Source organism: Marmota marmota, unplaced genomic scaffold (genome assembly GCF_001458135.2).
Source record: "Marmota marmota marmota unplaced genomic scaffold, marMar, whole genome shotgun sequence".
Classification (NCBI taxonomy): Eukaryota; Metazoa; Chordata; class Mammalia; order Rodentia; family Sciuridae; genus Marmota; species Marmota marmota.
This window is the reverse complement of record NW_025999900.1, coordinates 67,287,728-67,308,707: the sequence shown is the minus strand read 5'-3', so window position 1 is coordinate 67,308,707 and position 20,980 is coordinate 67,287,728. Positions and strand designations below refer to the sequence as shown.

General features: G+C 48.1%; 1 protein-coding gene and 1 long non-coding RNA gene across 2 annotated transcripts in view; one reads left to right on the top strand and one right to left on the bottom strand.

The window, feature by feature from the left end:
* Klc1 (kinesin light chain 1) overlaps positions 1–20,980 on the bottom strand; it is a 97,846-nt gene that overhangs the window by 54,582 nt on the left and 22,284 nt on the right. The window contains exon 4 of the transcript XR_007346034.1: positions 19,151–19,241. The gene's annotated coding sequence lies outside the window, so the exon portion shown is untranslated. The remainder of the gene's footprint in view (positions 1–19,150; positions 19,242–20,980) is intronic.
* LOC125615379 overlaps positions 19,199–20,980 on the top strand; it is a 16,140-nt gene continuing 14,358 nt past the window's right edge. The window contains exon 1 of the long non-coding RNA XR_007346039.1: positions 19,199–19,342. This is a non-coding gene — a long non-coding RNA (uncharacterized LOC125615379). The remainder of the gene's footprint in view (positions 19,343–20,980) is intronic.

Sequence of the window (20,980 nt, the reverse complement as noted above, 5' to 3'; positions counted from 1 at the left end):
GGTCGCCCGGCACTCGGTCCGCGCGCGGTCCGCGCCTCCTAAAGGAAGGGAGGAGGCTCGGGGCCTGGCCGAGCGCTCGGCCTCCGCCAGGCCTGCAGGGCGTGCCCGCTGGCCAGGAAGCCCCTGCGCTCCCACTGCAGGCACCCCAGCTGCAGGCCTGACTCAGCAGCCGGCTGGAGGGCTGAGTCAGCGACAAGGCTCTGCTTGCCTGCCAGGGCTGGAAAACCTTCCAGGCGCTTTTCACCCGGAGGGGTGCAGGTACCAGCCCCCGCCCCGCCGTGGGAACTGCTGCCCTCCTAGATAGTACCAGCAGCGCCTGCAGCCCTGGTCATCCTGCAGTTATGCCAGCAGCAATAAGGAGACAGAGGCTCCTGGGTTTTCCCAGGGAGCCCCGTTACTTTGGTCTGTTTTATAAATGCAAAGATGGGCGAACAAGGGTGGGAGCTCCTATGGGTAGCAGAGAAGCTCGGATCGGAGCAGGGAAAGGCATAGATAGGGCCAGTATCAAACCCTCTCCACACTGCCCTCAGTGATTCCAGATAAGCTGCAGGTTAGATGTCACCTGCTCCTCAACCATTGCCATAGGGCCGGTTGGACAATGCACAATAGTCGCCGTAAATGGCACCTGCAAAGCATCCACCGGTTCATGGCAAAGTTCCCCTGGAAAGAGAAGAGCCAGCTGAATAGGAGCCCGTTTATTTTTCTGGGCCTCTGGGCCCCTTGCTTCCTGTCACCCCAGCAAGATCCCATGATGACTTGTCTTCTCTCTGATTGCACTCTGTATGGGTAGCCAAGACTCTATCTCTTTGACATTTCTTTCCTTCTATCCCCATTGCCACCATTTTATTTTTCTTGTTCCTCTGTCCCCTCAACCAGTGTCTGTTCATCTTCTGTGGTCCTTCTGGGAAGAAGAACAGGATGCACTGATGAACCAGGCAGATAAAATCCCTGCTCTCCAGGAGTTCAGTTCTAGTGGGGAGAGACAGGTGGTAAAGACAGGGAAATATCTGACCTTTATGAGATCTGAGACCCAGAGGATAGGAAGAAGCCCCCACAAGGCCAGCATAGAGCACTCTAGCACGTCTTTGGGCAGGAAGAGGCCAAGTCATCCAACACATACACCAGTCCTGCCATGCTGCTCTCAGCACCAAGTCCAAACTCCTTAGCTTGGTCTACAGGGCCCACAAAACCTAATGCTACCAACTTCTGGTCCCCTGGACACCCTCACCTGTCCCTGAGTTCACCCTGCCCTTCCCCAACATCTCACCCCTACGGTGGTGTCCTCTCTGACTAGAATGTTCCCCCAGGTACTCTAGGACTCAGCTAAGAGTCATTTCTTTCAAGAAGCCTTCCCTGCCCATGCCAGCCTGAACAAGCCTTCCTCTGAGTTCCTACCTGTCCCTTCCCCTGAAGTTTACTGTGGTCAGTTTACAGGACCGCCTCCCCTTCAGCCTACAGGCAGTAGAACAGGAAGCACCTGTGTCCTCATCAACCCCAAGCCCTGCCCAGCTCCTGCCACAGACTACACAGAGGCTATGAAGGCAAATGTAAGATGGGAAGATCAGACAGTCCCTTCTCCAGGTCTTCTTTGCCTGGCCCAGCCTCCTCTGATGAAATAGACATGAAAGATCCTTTTGAGTCCCTGAGTTCTGCCGTGGTCCTCAAGAGTTCCTGCCAGTCCTTGGAGCCATTAATGTCTGAAGTCCCCCCTTCCCTCCCCAAGTACTGTCTAGGGCCAAAAGACATGGACATTCTGCTCTACTCTCCTGAATATCCAGCAGTTCTAGTGGAGCCTCTCAGGATGCCTGCCCAGCAGGGGGCTGAAGCACATGAGTTTCCAACTCATCCTCAACTGGGGTCCCTCTCTGAGATGAGGAGCACCCCACTCACTGAACCACCTACCTGTGCTTTGACCCTCACAGCAACTCAGCAGGGCACCACACCACTGTCCCCATTTTTTGAGGTTTGGGGTTTGGTTTTTTTTTTTTTTTTTTTGGCACTGGGGATTGAACTCAGGGGCACTGGACCACTGAGCCACATCCCCACCCCTATTTTGTATTTGACTTAGAAACAGCATCTCACTGATTTGCTTAGTGCCTCACTGTTGCTGAGGCTAGCTTTGAACTCGTGATCCTCCTGCCTCAGCCTCCCAAACCACTAGGATTGCAGGCATGTACCACAATGCACGGCCCACTGTCCCCATTTTGCAGATGCTGCAGGGGTCCTGCAAGTTCCAGCATTTGCTTGTTGTCCTCTGGAGGCATCTACATTTCAGAATGAAGACAAAACCCTCCATGCCTCCCATGCAGCACCTGAAGAGCCAAGAAGTTGGTGTCCAGTGGGAGCTCAGCAGGGCTACTGCAAGGCAGCAAACCCATTACTCTGCCCCTCCCAGTAAGCCTAGAGGAACAGGACCCTGAGGACAAAAATTGGGGGTTACCAAGATGAAGCCTAAACCCTTATTTATGCAGATGCTGGTACCTCTGATCATCTCTGGGGCAAGCAAACGACTGGAGGGTTGCAGAAAAGGCTGTGCCCTAAGGAAGCAGCAAGGGACCTTGGCCCTGCACCCACCCCACAAAGCAGGAGTAAGGGTTCCTCCAGCAGACAGAGAGAGGAGCAAGCTCTCCCCTTGCTCCCTTGAAATTACTCTCCCATTTGACAAAGGCAGTCTGTGTGGTGGGCACTGCCACCTCTGTCCTGCCTGTTTCTCCACCTTCTCCTTCCATGGCCCCTCCTGGCCTAGCAGGAGGCTTGGGGATGAGGACGAATCACAGGGTGTGCCGGCTTGGCATCCGGATCTTGGCTAATCTGGGCTCAGTCCTGCCTTGCTGCCAGCAGGTCACACCCTTTCTGGTCTCAGGCTTCAATTCTAAAAATGGAACTTGTGTGGTTTCCACATTTTTTTTTTCTTCACAGAGCTAGAGTTGCCCAACACAAAGCTCCAGGGACGGCTTCCTTCAGAACAAAGCAAAAATCAGTAGCAGCACATGGATGAGGAAGGGGCTCCCACCGGCCCTCGCTGTCCCTGCCCCATCCTGTTCCTCTGAAAGGCTGGGGGTTGAGGCCTGGGTCCCGATGGAGAGCCCAGGTCTTCTGAGGGAATGGGGCCTGAGGTTCTCCAGACGCTGGCAGGCCACCATGGCAATTCCTCCATGTTTTGAAGCCCAGGTCGGTGGCAGCTGGGTTCTTCAGTGTTCTAGAGCCCAGGTCCCTGCAGTCATGCCTTGACTGCACCCTCACATGCTGGGCAGACTGTACAGCTGGAGGAGGAAACCTCAGCCTCAAGAGGGCCGCTGCCCAGGGCTGGGATGTAGCTTAGTCATGATATGACTATATGCAAAGAAAAGAAGAAGAAGAAAACAAAAAGGATGGCTGTGCAAACCAGGTGCAGTGGCACACACCTGTAATCCCAGCAGCTTGGGAGGCTGAGGCAGGAGGATCATGAGTTCAAAGCCAGCCTCAGCAACTGAGGCCTTAAGCAACTTAGCAAGATCCTGTCTCAAAATAAAAAATAAAAAGGACTGGGATTGTAACTCAGTGGTTATGTACCCTGGATTCAATTCCCAGTATCAAAAAAAAAAAAAAGAAAGAAAGAAAGAAAAGAAAGAGGGTACATGCCTAGCCACATACAGTACCCTGAGCACAGAGGTCTATAAATGAGGACAGATGCATAAAGGTGAGTAGGAAGGACTTCTCTGCCACACAAAGGTGGTCCTGGCTGCATGCACATTTGTAGAGTCACCTCACACTTACTGAACCCAAATATGTCTCTTGACCTGAGCTGTGTGCTGGAAGGCTCACCCTTCAAGTGGCCAGGAGAATATTTATCCTACTTCGCTTCTGAATCATGAGTTGTGCTTGAGAAGTGCTGAGCCTTGTGTGCCTCTGGCATGGAAACTTGACCACTATATGTGGGTATCTAGAAAGGGCCCTGCTAAAAGCTGGGAGAGAGTCAGGCGTCAAGGTGATCCCAACAGTTCCAACATGGCTTGACAAACACCATAATAGACAAACACTGGAGCTGGTGCTGGGCCCAGGTCCTGGGAACTGAGATTCTGTATCAGCATTCTCTGTGACATGTTACCATAATACACATGGACAGAAGTGTTGAAATGTGTGCAGCAAACCCCCACTTACTCATCACGGAGAGTCTACCATTTTGCCCTATTTGCTTATCAAGGGTCTCTCTTCCTATCTGTGTCCATCAGCTCTTCCTTTACCTGTGCATTTCATTTTTTTTTAAAGAGAGAGAGAGAGAGAGAGAATTTTTTTAATATTTATTTTTTAGTTTTCGGTGGACACAACATCTTTGTTTGTATGTGGTGCTGAGGATCGAACCCGGGCCGCACGCATGCCAGGCGAGCGCGCTACCACTTGAGCCAATTCCCCAGCCCATACATATGCATTTCAAATTAATTTGCAAACAAACATCAGTACACTTCACCCCTAATTTCTTCAGCAATTCATATCCTTAAGTTCATATCCTTAAGTTCAATATTTGTAATTTCAGAGAACATTTACATATGGTGGAATACACACACCTTAAGGATGCCATTCAAAGAATTTTGTTTTACATTATATGTGCCTTTATTTCAGAAACTTTATTTCAGAAACTTTTTTTTTTCTCCTTTCAGCATTTGGAATGGAACCCAGGCCTCATAAATGCTAGGCAAGTGCTCTATCATTGAGCTATATCCCAGTCCTTTAATTTTGAGAAAGGATCTTGCTGCATTTCCCAAGTTGGCCTCAAACTGACAATCCTCCTGCTAAAGCCTCCCATATCACTGGGATTACAGGTGTGTGCTGTCACACTCGGTTAGTTTCTTTTTTAAAGCCATTTTATTGTTTTTTTATTTTTTGTGATGCTGGGAATTGAACCTAAGGCCTTGCATGTGCTAGGCAAGGGCTCTATCACTAAACTACACCAATCCCAGCCATAGAGCCATTCATACTTTCACAGAAAATTTGAGCAAAAAGTACAAAGAGTTCCCCCATACTTCCCCTTCCCATTATCACACTACTAGTGTAGTGTGTTTGTTAAAATTGATAGATCCATACTGATACATTAACCAAGCTCCAGAGTTGACCTGAGGCTCACTCTGTACTGCACATTGTATTGTGAATTCTGTAGGTTTTGACACATGCACAGTGATCTGAAGAGTTTTGAGAAAACATTCATCTGTGTATTGGAAACCCTACCAAGCAATGGGACATTTCCACCACAGTTCAGAGCCTGCAGATGAGAAGCCCCCCCCTCCTCCAGTATGACCTCATCTCAATCAATTTCATCTGTAGTGTAACTATTCCAAGTATGATCATGTTCTGAGTCATGGAGATAGGATTTCAACAAATAGATTTTGGGGGACACAGCTCAGCCCTAAAGAAACACAGCAGGGGTCAGGGCAGAGCATAGGGTGGCCAGCACAGTTCCCCAGTTACCCCACTCCTCTCCTCCTGCCCTCTTCTCTACTCCCCTAGGTGCTACATCTCCAAGAGAGGTGGGTATCTGTCCCTTCAGCCTGCTGCTGTCACCAGGCAGGCCCAGGAGCTTCCTCACCCACCTGACATCCCTGGTTGGTTCCCAAATCCTCTCCCTCTGTCAGCCATTTTCTCATCACTATAACTAAATGCTTGAGATGACAACTTAAAAGAAAGGAGGTTTATTTTGGCTCACAATTTTGCAGGTTTCAGTCCATGATTGGCGGACCCAATTTTGGGGGCCTGTGGTGGTACATCATGGCAGTAGCACATGGCACAGCAAAGCCACTCACCTCATAATCAGGAAGCAAAAAAGAAAGAGAGGAAGAGATTAGGGTTCTACAATCTCACCTTTTTAAATTTTTTTTTAGTTGTAGATGGACATAATACCTTTATTTATTTATCTTTATGTGATGTTGAGGACCGAACCCAGTGCCTCACCCGTGCTAGGCGTGTGCTCTATCACTGAGCCACAACCCTAGCCCCCACAATCCCCTTTAAGGGCATGCCCCCAACCACCTCTCAAAGACTCCACCACCTCCCTACAGCATCACCCTGGGGACCAAGCTTTAAACACTGGAACTTCAGGGGCTGTTTGTAGCTCCGCGGGGGAGCATTGCCAGCACCAAAGAAAACTTTTTAAAGTAATTTAAAAAAAAAAAAAAAGAAAGAAAGAAAGAAAAAATTCGCTGTAATCCCAGTGGCTCAGGAGGCTGAGGCAGGAGGATCACAAATTCAAAGCTAGCCTCAGCAATAGCAAGGCACTAAGCAACTCAGTGAGACCCTATCTCTAAATCAAATACAAAATAGGGCTGGGGAATGTGGCTCAGTGGTCAAGGACCCCTGAGTTCAATCCCTGGTATGCCCCTCACAAAAAAAAACAAAAGACAAAAGAAATTTCCCAGGCTTCCCTTGGTCCCCAGGTCACAGGCCACCCTAGAGCCATCTCTACGGTCGGTCTTAGGCCTAGGAGGATCCACCTTGGGGACAGGCTGTGCAGGATGGAAACAGGAAATGCAGCAGGGCTGCCTCTATCTCTGAGTCCAGGAGCCCTGTTCCCTAGGCAGCACTTCTGCCCTCAGGCGGTCCACTCTTAGGATGGTCCAGCTTACCCAGTCAGGCTTCTAGCAGAGCTTCCTGGGATAAGCTCTGGAGTGAGTGTAAACTGGTGGATTAACAGCCATGTTGGCAGAAGAGAGCCATGTGTCTCTTCCTGCTGGACTCACAAGTGGGCCAAGCAGGGACCACAGGCCTCTGGCAGCATCAGAAGACAGAGGTTGGGATGGGACACTGGCCACAGTGGGGCTGAGGCTCAGCAGCAGCGCATGCAGCTGCAGCCACCACACAGAGGAAATCCACAGCGGGGACAGAGCCAGTCCCCACCCAACCCACAGGGGGTGGGTTGCAGTCAAGTTCTGTGAATAAGCCCTAATGGCGCCATCTGCTTAGGCCTGCAGGACAGATCCTGATGGCACCTGGGCCTGGGAGAATATAGCAGACACTGAGCAAGAAACCAAGCAAAGGAGGTGGCTCTGCTGTGGGATAAGCTGGAAGATACTGAAGAGGACACGCTAGGCTTCAGAGGGAGACCTGGTGGTGAGCCACTGGGTTCAGGGGAGGTCCATTGCATCCAGTCCCCGTGACTTCCTTATCTACAGAACCTCATTAACCAGGTATGGCTTATGTCCCCCACTGCAGGCCCAGAACACCTCATACCCATTTCTCCTATTTCTCATGAACACCACCCAGGGCAGAGAGCACCTTCCCTGTACAGATGGAGAAACTGAGGCTATCAGAGTGGGGAGAACTGGTGGCAAGGGCTTGACTCCAGTCTGGCCATCGGACCCACTGTAGGCTGCAGGAAGTAAGTCTGAAGCATTTAGTGTGGCACACTCTGGGAGCTGGCTCTTCAGGGAGACCATTAGCCATGCCTTGGCAACATCCTCAATCGATACTCTGGAAGCTGCTGCGCAGGAAGGAGGCCAAGTCCCTGGCACACAGGAAGCTCCTCTCCTTTCCCAGGACCACACATCAGCCAGGTCTGTTTCAAATGCTGTGGAGTCCTGCTGGTCCCCTCCTCAGCTCTGATTCTGGAAGTGTGGTCCTGTGGCTGTTGTGACAAATTACCATGACCTGGGAGCCAAAAACAACAGGAATCCATCCTCACAGTTCTGGAGGCAAAGGCTCAGCATCAACCGGTGGACAGGCTGGTTCTCTGGAGGTTCAGGGATCCTATTCCATACCCCTGTCTTGCTCCTGGAGGCTCCTCATGGCCCTTGATGCTGCTTGGTCCGCAGACACACCTCTCTGGTCTCCATCTTTGTGGCAACATGCTCTTCTTTTTTGTCTCCATGTGTAAAATTTCTCCTCCTCTTCAAGGACACTGTCCTTTGGATGTAGGGCTTCCCTAAGTCCTGGGTGACCTCCTGAGATCCTTGACACCCACAAGGACCTGATTCCAAGTGAGGCTACACTCAGAAGAGGGATAAGATGTGGATGCAAGTTTTGAAGGCCCTCTCAGCGGTCAGAGGCCTCTCCACAGGCAGGCTGGTCGGGAGGCCACAGTCCTCCTAGATAGAGGAGGCAAGTACATCTCCTGAGGGTCGACTGCTGATCTGTTCTCAGTGCAACTCCATCCCAGGGCCTGTTCTTTTTTTGCTTTTAATTAAATCTATTTATTTTTTATTTGGTACTGAGGATTGAACCCAGAGGCACTTTACCACTGACTTGCATTAAAGTAATTTTCAGTTGATATGTAGCAACGTAAAAATTGTATGTATTTATAAGGTGTCATGAGCTGTTTCTATACATGTGAGCGCAGAGCCTCTTCAAGGAGAAGGAGGAGGACGACAATTGTTTTTAGCTTGTCCTGGCAGATGCTTTTTTGGGGCCATGGGCCACCTCTTGTGCCTGGCAAGTGCCCTGGGCAGAAAATGCTCCTTGACCTGAATATCTAACAGACCAATGAACTTGCCCACTGAGGCCCAGCTTGACCATCAGCCCTCTGTGAGACAAGTTTATCTGTCAGCAAGTCCTGGCCTCTGTGAGGGCTCTCTGCAAGCTGAAATGCTCTCGGCCTATCACTACAGCAGCATTACCTAAGGAAGTCACACTGTGAACCCTAGTGTCACTGGAAATTTCCTGAAAGCCACAATTAAAAAAAAAAAAACAAACAAGACAGGCACTATGGCACACACCCCTAATCCCAGCCACTCAGACTTGGGAAGCTGAGGCAGGAGGATGGCAAGTTTGAGACCAGCCTAAGCAACTGACTCAAAATTGAAAAATTTTTAAAAAGGGAGTGGGGGATGTGGCTCAGTGTTAGAGTGCTTGCCTAACCTGCAAAGTCCTGGGTTCCATCCCCAGTATCACACACACACACAGCAAGAAAGAAAAAGAATAAAGAAAAAAAGCAGGTGTCATTAACTTTAACATGCATATATGTACATATAATCACATGTATATGCACACCCACATATATCATTCATCAGAAAATTTTATAAGTATTATTAAAATTTACAAAATTAGATTGGGAGTGTAGCTCAGTGTAGTGTGTGTGTCTTGCATGCACAAGGCCCTGAGTTCCATCCCTAACACCAAAAATAAAAACAAATATTAAGCCAGGTGTAATGGCACATGCGTATAATCTCAGCAGCTTGGTAGGCTGAGGCAAGAGGATCACAAGTTCAAGGCCAGCCTCAGCAACTTAGTGAGGCCCTAAGCAACTTAATGAGACCCTGTCTCAAAATAAAAAAATAAACGAAAAGGTCTGGGGATGTGGCTCAGTGGTTAAGTGCCCTGGGTTTAATCCCCAGTACCAAAATTAATTAATAATAAATTTAATTGTGGCAAAATAACATAACATTTTCACTTTGGCCACTTTAATTGGGCAGTTGGTGACATTATGTACAGTCATACTGTTGTGCAACCCTCAAATCATCACCAGAGAACTCTTTCATCTTCCCAAATGGGGCTGGGTCTTTGCAGGTAGCCTGCCACATTCCTCCACCTGGGACACCAAGCCAGGCCAGGGCTGCTGGATTTCCTGACCACAGGGCCATGCTTGGGGAGCTTCCAACTCCATTCTGGACACTGCTTTTTGTTTAAAATCAGATGTTCGTTGGCCCGGTACTGTTCCCAAGCTGCTGCCTGTCCTTCACAGCCAGCCTAGGCCGCTGTGCTGTTCTGCTAGGTATGGCTAGGGCTGGGGGCAAAAGCAAAGGAACTGTCAATCCTCTCTGTGGCTCTCTGCCTACCACTGTGGCTTTCCACCAGCACCAAGCCTTGGGCCTGACTCAATGACAAACTTGTCCTTGGGGATGAGTGGGGGCTTGGGGCAGTAGTGCAGTCAACCAGGGATGAAAGCTGCTCTGGCCAGCCATTCACCTCCTTCCCCCAACTCACCCTCCTCCCCCTGTACTTTTCCACCAATGGGTTGACTCAGGACAATGTGGAAACAATTATGACGATCAATAGCAAGTGGCTCAGAATGCAGCTGGAAGCAGCTGGAACGTTTCTGGGAGATGGATCAATTCATTTTTAACAGTATAAAAGCAAAGAGATGACTTTCCTGGCAGCCTGGTGAGCAGTGTCTGCCCTATGAGGAGGGTGCCATCCAGTGGGTGGGCAAAGGGCAGAAGGGAGGGGCCTTTGAGAGCCAGGTGGTCAAGTGCACAGCTGGATTCCCAGGGCAGTGACAGGCCGGGCAGGCATCAGTGCTGCTGAGCACCCGCTGGGTAAGCAGGTTCTCATAGAGCCTTCAGGCACACCCTGCTGTGAGGACCTACTGCTCTTGTGTGTAGTGGCTGGCTGCAAACACATATTCCCTGGCTACAACAGAGTGGCCTTGAAGACGCTGTGCTGCATGACGTCAGCCAGTCACAGAGACAAGTCCTGTGGGATTCCACTTAGGTGAGGTCCCCACAGCAGTCACATTCATAGAGGTAGGAAGCAGAGTGGGGCACTAGGGGATGGGGGATGGGAGTCCAGGATCAATGGGAAGAGTTTCCGTGGGGAAGATGAGAGAGTTCTGCAAAGGGCAGCGATGGCTGCACCAGGGTGCGCATGCCTCACTCTGCTGAGGGTGGCTAGAGTGGTTTTTCTCTGCCCACAGACGCTGTCTTCATTTGGCCTTTCTGCAGTGAGGGCAGGAAGGGAGACTCAGAGGAAGGGACACCTCCCAGGAGGGTCAGGAAGGGATTCCTAAGAGGGATGCATCCCACCTCCCAGCAAGGTGTGCTGGGCATAGCACCTGCTCTCCTTTGCTCTCTCCAAGGGTTAGGCTGCCGCCCTGGACTAGGAGCTTTGGTCGCTCCTCCAGGCACCCTCCGGGCCTCTGGAGGCTGCAGCAGACACCTCCAGCCAGCTGGGTCCTGCCTTCAAGGTGCTGGTCCTGATGTCCACTGGGGTTCTCCTAGTTGTAGGGCCAGTTGAGCTGCCCAAGGTCCTGAAGAGGACTTTGCACAGGAGGCAGACTGCAGGGTCCTGAGCAGAGAACCTCCAGGAAAAGGGGTCACCTGGGCACCAAAAACCCCAGGACTGCCCTGTACAGCTTGAGTATGGCACTGGGGCTGATTTCAGCAGCTGGAAAGGTGCAGGAGCTGGCCCTGCAGGTAACTGGTGACTCCTTTACAGGTTACTTCACCACCAAGTGTGACTTGGAGGCAGAACAGGTCCCAACTTGGGGCAGGAGGAGGGAAGGCACAAGTGGGTAATGGTCCAGCAGGGCTGGTATTGTCAGTGGGACTGGATGGAGACAGGAACTGCTGCCATCTGGCTCTTGATAAGGTTGGTGGCTGACAGGGGTAGTTTAGCCAGGCCCTCCTGGCTGTGACCTGGCTATGAGCCTCAGTTGCACCCTCCATAGTGTTATGTAGCATGGTGTTGAGTACGGGGCCTGGCACTTGTGAAACACTTGTTAAAACCATTAGGGAAAAAATCCAGATTTCTTCATTTGTAATTAGCAATAGCAGAAAGAAAAGGACAAGAAGAGGCAACCCAGATGGCTGTGGGTGGAGTAGGGAGAGGACAGTCCCTGAAGAGAATGGGAACCAGCTGTGTGGCATAGGGACTGCAGCAGTGGCAGCAGCTCATCCTCTGAAAGTTGGTGGACAGGGAGAGGGCAACAGGGAAGAAGAGTTCTGCTGTGCAGGACGGGACCAAGGGAGGTCTGTGCAGGGAGGGGAGGCTGAGGGCTCAGGAGGAAAGTAGGGGTGCCGGGCAGGGCAGTCCTGGTGGAGGAACTGCTCGGCAGGGAGCATGACTAGTTTTGTTTCTTAAACAAACTTTCTGTTTTAGAGAAGTTTTCAGCTCCCAGCAAAACTGAGCAGAAGATAGAGAGCTCCCATGTACTCCGACCCCCACCCCCACACAGTCTCCCCATCATCACACTCTTCTTTCGCCCAAGACTCTGTTGGTCTGAGTGTGTCAGGGAGCAGCAATAAACTGATGGGTGCAGAGCCTCACCCAGCACAGAGCAGGGCTGGGTGCTTGCTGGATCAAGGGACAAGCTCCTAGATGTTCCCTCTCCTATTTCTTCAATGCCGGAGCCTGGATGGATCCTGGGAAATGCCAGAGTGGCAGTCAAGAGCAGGTCTGTGCAGCCAGACAGCACAGCTGTTCAAGTTGAAGGTAGACATAATGACCCTCAGAAAACATGGATCTCACCATGAAAAGTCTCTGAAGAGGGCTGGGGATGTGGCTCAAGCGGTAGTGCACTTGCCTGGCATGCTTGCAGCCCGGGTTTGATCCTCAGCACCACATACAAACAAAAACGTTGTGTCCGCCGAAAGCTAAAAAAAAATAAATATTAAAATTCTCTCTCTCTCTCTTAAAAAAAAAAATTAAAAAAAAAAAAAAAGAAAAGTCTCTGAAGAGAAATCCAGGCATTCCAGCACAAATTCAGAAGATATATGTGAAAAAGAAATTACTTAGAAATAAAATATAGGTGTAAAATAAATATAGGTATAAAAAGGAATCTTATCAGGCCTAAGGGAAAACATTGGGGGTGTTCTGAGCAGGGACCCCGCTGCCAGAAACAGGAAGCAGGAAGTCTCGTCTCCACTGGGCATTGTTAATACCAAGGCCTGGGGCAGACTGGCTCCTGCCCCAGCATCAGGACAAGGGGAAGACTTGCAGTCAGAGACCACACGCCCCACTGCTATTGACCTTGGTGTTTCGGAGGGCCACACTATAAATGATACTATACTGTCCACAGACAGCACCCAACACAGAGCCAATTTTAAGACCTTTTTAATTTTTTTTTTTTTTTTTGGTAGTTGTAGGCAGCATGCCTTTATTTATTTATTTATTTTTTATGCGGTGCTAAGGATCGAACCCAGTGCCTCACACTTGCAAGTGCTCTGCCACTGAGTCACAGCCTCAGCCCCACATTTTAAGACATTTTTAGTTATAGTCTAAATATCAAAAAATATTTTATCAAGCAAACATTTTGTGGAAAAGTCAGTATAAAATACATTACTGAGGTAGCCTTTATTTTGTAGATATTTTAAAAAGCTCACAGAGCAACCTAGGAGGCTGAGGCAGGAGAATCACAAGTTCAAAGCCAGCCCTTAGCAATTTAGTGAGGCCCTATGTGACTTAGCGAGACCCTGTCTCAAAAAATAAAGGGCTGGGGTTGTAGCTCAGTGGTAGAGCACTTGCCTAGCATGTGTAAGGCACTGGGTTTGATTCTCAGCACTGCATAAAAGTAAATTAAAAAGTCCATAAAGAGAGAGAGAGAGAGAGAATTTTTTCAATATTTATTTTTTAGTTTTTGGTAGATACAACATCTTTATTTTATTTTTATGTGGTGCTGAGGATCAAACCCAGCGCCCCACACATGCCAGGCAAGCGCACTACCGCTTGAGCCACATCCCCAGCCCCTAAAAATATTTTTTTAAAAATAAATAAGTAAATAAATAAAAATATTTTTTTAAATAAATAAAAAGGGCTAGGGATATATGGCTCAGTGGTGAAGAGCCTCTGTGTTCAATCCCCAGTACCAAAGTGAAAAAATTCTCAGAAACCCTTTATTTGAACTATTCTGGCTGTGACAGAATAATCTTAACCAAAAAAAAAAAAACAAATTAAAGAGTAAAAATTTTAGAATCAAAGTAACCTCAACTACAATTTAGCTACATTTATTTATGACCTGAAGTCATTAAGTTTTTTTTTTGGGGGGGAAATAGGGATCAAACCCAGGGTCTTATGTGTACAGGCAAGCACCACCAACCACTCTACCATCCCCTGTCTTCATTTAATCCTTTTTTTTTTGTACTGGGAATTGAACTCAGGGGCACTCAATCACTGAGCCACATCCCCAGTCCTATTTTGGACTTTTACTTTAGAGACAGGGTCTCATTGAGTTGCTTAGTGCCTCACTGTTGCTGAGGCTTACTTTTAATTTGTGATCCTCCTGCCTCAGCCTCCTGAGCTGCTGGGATTACAGGTGTGCCATTTAATCTTAAATGTTTAAAAATCCAGGTTGGGAATATATCTCAGTGGTACAGTGTTTGCCTAGCAGCACCAAGCCCTGGGTTCAATCCCCAGTACTGACAGAAAAAAAATAAAAAGACTGTACTTTTCATTTTTTAAAAAGCACTGCCACGAAAAATTACTGGTTAAATTTTGTCCTCATAATGTCAAGGGCAAACATGTAAAGTGACGATAAAATCCCACTGAAGGGCTGGGGGCAGCTTGGTGGTTCTGCACCAGCCCAGCAAGCCCAAGGCCCTGGCTTCTATCTGTAGTACCATAAAAAATAAATAAATAATAAAAAAGGTTGAAGAATCCAAAAAGGTAGCACAGTGAAGCATTTCTTGACACTTTGCATACAGCACTTAAAATCCAGCAGCACACTGAACACCAAGAATCAAGTCGAACCTCTTGGCACCAAAGACAGAACACCACTCAGGTAACTGTGACTACTACTCGCAGGTCTTCAGCCGGAACTATTCTTCTGCCAATGCTGGACCCCAACTTACCACATGGCTCATGTTGGATGACAAGTGCAGGAGATGCACAGGGTCTGTACAGAATGGAGACTTCTGAGCTGGGTGCGGTGGCACACACCTCTAATCCCTGTGGCTCAGGAGGCTGAGGCAAGAGAAATGCAAGTTCAATGCTAGCCTCAGCAACTTAACGAGGCACTTAGCAATTCAGCTTTGTCTTCACACAGCTGTGCTTGTCTCTGGCTCACTTGTGAGCCACCCTTGAATACAGCACTCTTGGCCTGAGGATCTGAGGGGCTCCAGAGGGCACAAGTGAGAGTTCTGCTTGGCCCACAGCTCTGCTTCCCACTCTGTGCTTGCAGCCACTGCCACTGGATGGGGACTGGCTCTACCCACCAGTCACCCATTGGCTGGAAGCCAGTGTCTCTGCAGGTGGTCCCTGGGATTGACACTATTTGGGGGCTTTGCTCACTGTGAGGACGGGCAATTCAGGTTGGGAGTGTAACTCAGTGGTACAGTGCTTGCCTAGCAGCCACCACAGGGCAGGAGAGCTCGAGGGCATTTCTCTGTCATCGCTAGTCTCTTGGACAGAGACTGCCTCACCTGTTCATGTTTCAAGATAACCATGCTATAGTCAGGGCCTGGGCCCTGCACACTCAATGACGTGCTACTAACTCACAGGTCAGGTAGTAATACTGCAGTGAGTGGACGCTTCACTTGGCAGCCACCAGCTTCCAAATATATTCCCATCACTGAGTCACTTTTTTCAAGTGAGTTTTATTAACATTTGTACACTGTTCTATCCTACATTGGTGAAATTCAAGACTCAGAAAACAGACATGCTGTGCTAGGCTTTATTTAACATTGCCTCTGTGATGACAAGCCAGCTTGGGACCGAGGTTAGGAGGGAGCAGGTGGTCCTGCCAGGAGTCGGAGGCCCAGGGCTCTCGTAAGTGGAACCCAGGCTCTGGTGGGCCAGCATCAGGATGGGCTCCTAACTGCTCCTCTTCTCTTGTTTCCATCTCAGCCTGTTCCAAATCCTCTCCAGGGCCACCTTCCCCATGAAGAAGGTGATGACAAAATTACGCTTGTACCAGTCTCTGCAGGGAAACAGGAGGCATCCAGGATGAGCCCCAGGGATGAGGCCTGACAAGCAAGCAGCTCCAGCAGAGGTGAATTTTGCTCTGCCCTCCTCCCCAGGTCTTCCCCTGCCCCAAGCTGTGTCTCCACAGAAGGCATCTCTCCTGCCCTCCCATCAGGACAGGTGCAGGTGAAGCACCTGCCCCCATCCTCTGGTCTTGCTGAAGGACTCCTAAGAGCCTGCCCTCTGTCTAGTGGCCTTCTTGGAGAGATAACTGAGGAGGGATGCAAGAGGACTAAAGAGCCACAGCCAGCAGGCTCTGCAGGAATCGTGGGTCAGTCTTGATGTGGCCCTTATTTGCATGACAGCACACAGCAGAAGCACTGCAGTGTGAGAAGCTAACTCCTGGCGAGCCTGACATCGTGATGTTCCATGTGCTCCTCCTGTGAGGGACCTGTGCTTCTGCGTAAGCTGATTCTAAGGAAACAGTTCATACTGTGCTGGGGGAGTCTGCACTGCCTGCCAGTTACTGGACAGAAGCTGACAGAAGCCTATACATGGGAGGAGCCTGGAGAGCTCATGTGAGGGGAGGTGCACAACAAAAGCTTGGGTCAAGCTGGGGATGCCGCAAGGACAACACATGTCTGTGCAGCTTCTATTTCAGAGTCACACAAGTGATTTCGGGACCTCAGTGTGAAGGAAGGAGAACAACCCAGGGTGCTAAGGCAGCCACAAGAGGTGAGCATGCTGGCTTTCTGCCACCTCCACACTCCCTGACTGAGGACATCTGTTTCCACCTGCTGATGTGAGGCTGCAGTGAGGAGCAGTGTCTAAGACAAATGGCTCGGGGAAGGCAAAACCGGAGTTCTGTCAGGACCAAGGTCTGGGATTCCGGAAAAGCCAGACTCCTGTCACTAGTGCAGACACCTGCCTGATGTATGGGTGGGAAAGGTGCCCTGTGCCATCCACATCAAGCCAGTGGGGAGCAGGTCTGGTGCAGACAGGCTCTTGGCCCGCACACTCACTTGGCTAAAAGCTTAACCAGCACAGAGAGATGCTCCACAGTCTTAGGAGCAGGACCCAGATGCTTCAGGACTAATCTTTGGTCAAGGCTCCTCTCAGGAGCTCATTCAGCCTCAACTATCATCAGTGTCCTCTTGGTCTTCCCTCACTTGCCCATCTGACTCTGTCACTGTTTTATATGTTTTTATTTTTTTTTTAAACAAAGCCTTTTTTTTTTAAAGAGAGAGAGAGAGAGAATTTTAATATTTATTTTTTAGTTTTCGGCGGACACAACATCTTTGTTTGTATGTGGTGCTGAGGATCGAACCTGGGCCTCACGCATGCCAGGCGAGCACACTACCGCTTGAGCCACATCCCCAGCCCTTTTTAAATTTTTTAAAATACTTTTTTAGTTGCTGATAGATCTTTATTTATTTTCTTTTAATATGTGCTGCTGAGAATCGAACCCAGTGCCTCACACATACCAGGCACGTGCGCTACCACTGAGCCCCAGCCCCTGTCACTGTTATATTTTAAAGCAAATCTAAACTACCAATCTATCATTTCACCTGGATATACCAGTATATTACATGTTATCTTTTTTTTTATTCCATCTTGGTATACATGTCAGTATTTTGATTTGATATTTATTAATATACTGTTTTGTTTTTATTTACTTTCTCAGTTTCCTTCTTTCTTGTTAATGTCCTTAGGATTAACTGTTGAGATCATATTAGATTGTTACACATTCTCATGTCTTGACATTCTGTAATCTCCCTACCTGATTGTAGTTGTTGTTTTGGGGGTTTGTGTGGGTGTGTGTGTGTGTGTGGGGGGGTGTATGCGTGTTTAGCCTCTCTAAATGTACATGTATTTTTTTTCCTTTTTTTAAAATTTATTCTGATTTGTAATACATGATGGCAGAATTGCAATTCACTTCATATTACACATATAGAGCACAATTTTTCAAGTCACTGATTGTATACAAAGTATTTGTGTCTTATACATACCCTTAGGGTAATGATATCTCACTCATTCCACCATCATTCCTACCCCTTTGCCCCCTCCTTTCCCCTCCTTCCCCTTTGCCCTATCTAAAGTTCTTCCGTTCCTCCCATGATCCCTCCCAATCGCTATTATGTGACTGCATCCTCATATCAAAGAAAACATTTGGCCTTTGGTTTTTTGAGATTGGCTTGCTTCACTTAGCTTTATATTCTCCAACTTCATCATCTGTAAATGCCATGATTTTATTCTCTTAATGCTGAGTAATGTTCCATTGTTTGTATATATACCACAGTTTCCCTATCCATTCATCTACTGAAGGGCATCTAGGTTGGTTATTATTAGCTATTTAGCTATTGTGAATTGTGCTGCTATAAACATTGATATGACTGTGTCCCTGTTTTATATGTTATCTATAACTCACTAAAATCTTTTTAAAAAACCCATAATCACCATACCATCACTGCATCTAAGATGATCCATAACTAATATATAGTCCCTGCCCAACCTCCTCCATCTGCCCAAATCTCTCTTTCATCCAAACATTTCTTTACAGCTGCTGTGTGTCAATCAGGGCCCAAACAAGCCTAGACATTGCATGAATAGTCTACAATAGCTGCCCCCTGTCCCTGCCGCTTTTTTGGTGCCAGAGATGACACTAAGGCCTTTGAGTATGCTGGAATGCTCTACCACCCTAGCCCCTTTTTTTGTTGTTTTCCTGGCTACTTGTTGAAGAGCCTGACTCACTGGCTTGCAGAATCCTCAGTGTTGGGCATCTTCGAGCTTCACCTCAAACACTGTCTTCTACGTTGCCCCTTTAGTATTTCCCTGCAAACCAGCATTTTATTTGAAGGCCCAACCACATTGCAACTCCATCTTCTGTAAGAACCCTACACAGGGCATTATCTGTGCTTCCGTCCTGTCACAGAGGCTGCCCTGCTCCATGGTGTGTGTGCTGGGGCTGCAGGTGTGTCATCCTGACCCTTAATTATTCCATCCCCACCAGTCTTCCAGCCAGGGGTGTTGGCTGCCAGGGTGACTGTTGCGTAGGTCTGTTACTTCATTAGGAAAATGGGAACTTGCTAAGTCATCTCTCTGCATTGGTTGTCTTTCTCCTACAGAGGCAGTGCTACTTTGTGTGGTCACCATGAGACACTGCTGGTGCAGGAAAGGCAGAAAAGTGGGGCATTCTTTGGAATTTTTCCTTCTGTTTACCAATTTCTAGACTAACGACTTGGTAGTGTGGCCATACTGAGGTGACCTGTAAGCTTCGACCAGTCATCTGGAATGCAAAGGAATGCATCTGCCTGACATCTTGTCAGCCACCACCTTTGGGAAGCTGACTGACAGCCTCCTTGCTTCCAGCCAGTCAATGTCTGCACTCAGCCTGCACCCTTCCTACCCTGCACAGGCTTCCCAAGGAAGCACAATGAACTAGTGTCCAAGGACTAGGAACAAGAACTGCCATGGCATCATGCCAATAATCCATGGCTGGCCATTTTATTTTAAAGTGAGAGTGAAGTGGACAAAATCATGCACTTCTACCTCTGATATAAATCTCAAACTGCTAAATTCCGGTCAGAAAATAATTTTGCCCAATCCAACTTTTAGGAAGGAAAGAAACACTTACCTATTATAATACATGTGCTTCTGAAAATTTTTACTTAAAAATTCCTTATAAAAGTCAGCCATTTCTTCTGCATTCAAGGTTGCTTTTTGACCTGAAAGTAAAATTCAACATTAAGACTTCAGGACAAGTCAGGCACAGTGGTGCTTGCCTATAATCCCAGTCACTCAGAAGGCTGAGGCGGGAAGATCGAAAGTTCAAAGCCAGCCTTGACAACTTAGCAAAGACCTAAGCAACTTATAAGACTCTGCCTCAAAATAAAAAATAAAAAGGCTGGGGATATAGCTCAGTGGAAGTTCCCCTATCTTCAATCTCTAGCACCAAAAAAAAAAAAGACTTCAGGACAAGAGCTATCCAAAAAACCTATTAGAGCTAATAAACAAATTCAGCAAGCTTACAGGACACAAGATCAACACACAAATATCAATTTTATTTCTACACACTAGCAATAAACAAGCTGGTGTTGATTTCCTTTTGTTTGTTTTTTGTAGCATTTGGGATTAAACCCAGGCCTCACACACACTAGGCAAGCATTCTACCACTGAGCTACATTCCCAGCCCTTTTTACATTTCATTTAAACATAGTGTCTCACTAAGTTGCCCAGGCTGGCTTCATCTTGTGATCCTCTTGCCTCAGCCTCCTGAGTTGCTGGAATTATAGACATATGCCACTCACCTGACTGCAATGAATAATCTGAAATAAAATTAAGAAAACAACTCCACTCACTATAACATCAAAAATAATAGACTTAAAACCAGACTTGATAGGGCACACCTGTAATCCCTGCTACTCAGGAAGCTGATACAGGAGGACTGCAAATTCAAGGCCAAAGTGGGTAACTTAGTGAGACCTTGTCTCATGATAATAATTAAAAACAAAAAAGGCTGGGAGATGTAGCTCAGGGGTAGTGCGCCCCTAGCTTCCATTTCCAGTACCACCAAAAACTAAAAATTTAAAAATTACTATGGATGTAGTTTGGCAGTTCAGAGAGTAAGAACACTTGTCTAGCATGCACACCACACTGGGTTCAACCCCCAGTACCACACACACAAAAAGACAGACATATGAATGAAGCTAGAGGCTATCATGCTAAGTGAAATAAGTCCATCCCAAAAAACCAAAGGCTGAAGGTTCTCTCCGATATTCAGATGCTAACAAACAACAAGAGGGGGTTGGGAGGGAAGAATAGAAGTTCACCAGATTAGACAAAGAGGAATGAAAGGAAGGAGGGGGGATGGAAATAGGAAAGACAGTAGAATGAATCAGACATAACTTTGCTTTGCTCATATATGAATACACGACCAGTGAAACTGCTCATCGTGTACAACCACAAGAATGGGATCCAAATTGGAATAAGTAATACTCCATGTATGTAAACTACGTCAAAATACACTCTACTGGGGCCAAGGATGTAGCTCAGTTGGTAGAGTGCTTATCTTGTACACACAAGGCCCTGGGAACTCAGGCTGGAAGTCCCCTGAGAGGGCACCACAGTACTCCAAGAGAGAAGAGGGAGCAATGGTCTGGAAGGGAATTCCCAGTGGTAAGAGGCAACGAAGGGAAAGAAGCCCTTGGGAGCAACAGAAGGGAGGGGATGACCCTGAGGCTGCAGAGGTGGGTGGGAGGCCTACCATGGATTCCCCTGCTGCCCTCCACACCCAGCTTTCCACTAGCTCATACCACCACCACATCAGCCAGAAGCACTGACCTGATCCAGGGCACAGGCCCAAACCTTTGGCCTTCAGTCTTGAATGAATGAACTCCTCCTTTTCCTAAAAGAAGACACCGTCAGAATCCCCTCCGTCTCCACTTCTCTCAGGCCACAGCACATT